Raw genomic sequence first — 1,173 nt, 5'->3', positions numbered from 1 at the left:
TGTGGGACCAATCTCTCCCATGGACATAGAAGTGGGACTAGACTCCCCTGTAGACATGGATGTTGCGTACATAGCATGTAAACTCTGCCATAAAGCATGAGTTGTAGTCTCCCTCGAGACCTGCCAGGAAACAGACTCAACCAGATGCAAATGAATCGTAGACAAGGCTAACTCATCAAGATCCTACCAATCATCATCATGCATAGACTTGGGTTTCGTTGATAAACCACGCAAGGGTTTATCCTGCCCCAAATCTGCCAATGCAACAAGCATATGCTCCTTCCAAGCAACAAAATCTGCACCATCAAACTGTGTCAGACCATAACGCTGGAAGTCAAATGAAAAATCAGCCATAATGCTCACAAAAGAGCAACCAACAATAAGTAGCAAATGTCAACCAAATCAACCCTAAACTGGCTCGAATCGCATCACAAAAGTCTGCAAATATGGCTCAAAACCTGATGCAAAATTTCACCAATAACCGTGAAAAACCTTGCACAAAATCACAAGTCAATATGACTCGAATCCGGCTACCTAGCTCGTAGCCACACAAGCATACATCACAATATTCACTCCTATAAGATAATTGTATGCCTATCAAACTATGAGCTAATCACCAAGCCCACACTGTGCAGTATCGATGCATACACACGCACAAAGCTCCCACCTGTAGAGAACACCGCATGCAAATGTTGAGTGCAACCCGCAATCTCTATCTAGATTGCATAAATGATGCGCATAAAACTCCTGGGAAAATTTCGCCAGAGTTTCGACGCACAATGGCTATCAACACAAAATAACCATTGTCCTGCAAGCTCAATACAATGAGCAATCAATGCGCATCAAACTACACTCAACATACATGCATAAGCTCTGGAAACCTATGTCCAACAAATGCTCACAAAGAGTACCACAGGTGACCATACATGTCATCCACAACCAACCTCTGCACTTGCTCACAAGATCTATTGCTCACAACATAAGCATACATAGAGTATTACCCGCTCAAAGACCATGTATGCAAGCCACAACACTGTAGAAGAACCACTCAACTGCAAATGGAAACACCTGTGGGAGTATTAGACTCAACCTGTAACTAGGAGTCAAACCCGATCTTGTAACACCTCATATGTGCCTGCTACCTGCAGTGTGCACGGGTAAGCTGTCTGCAAC

Source organism: Adiantum capillus-veneris, chromosome 19 (genome assembly GCF_014529385.1).
Source record: "Adiantum capillus-veneris isolate H3 chromosome 19, ASM1452938v2, whole genome shotgun sequence".
In the NCBI taxonomy this organism is placed as follows: Eukaryota; Viridiplantae; Streptophyta; class Polypodiopsida; order Polypodiales; family Pteridaceae; genus Adiantum; species Adiantum capillus-veneris.
Note: the sequence above shows the minus strand (reverse complement) of the source record.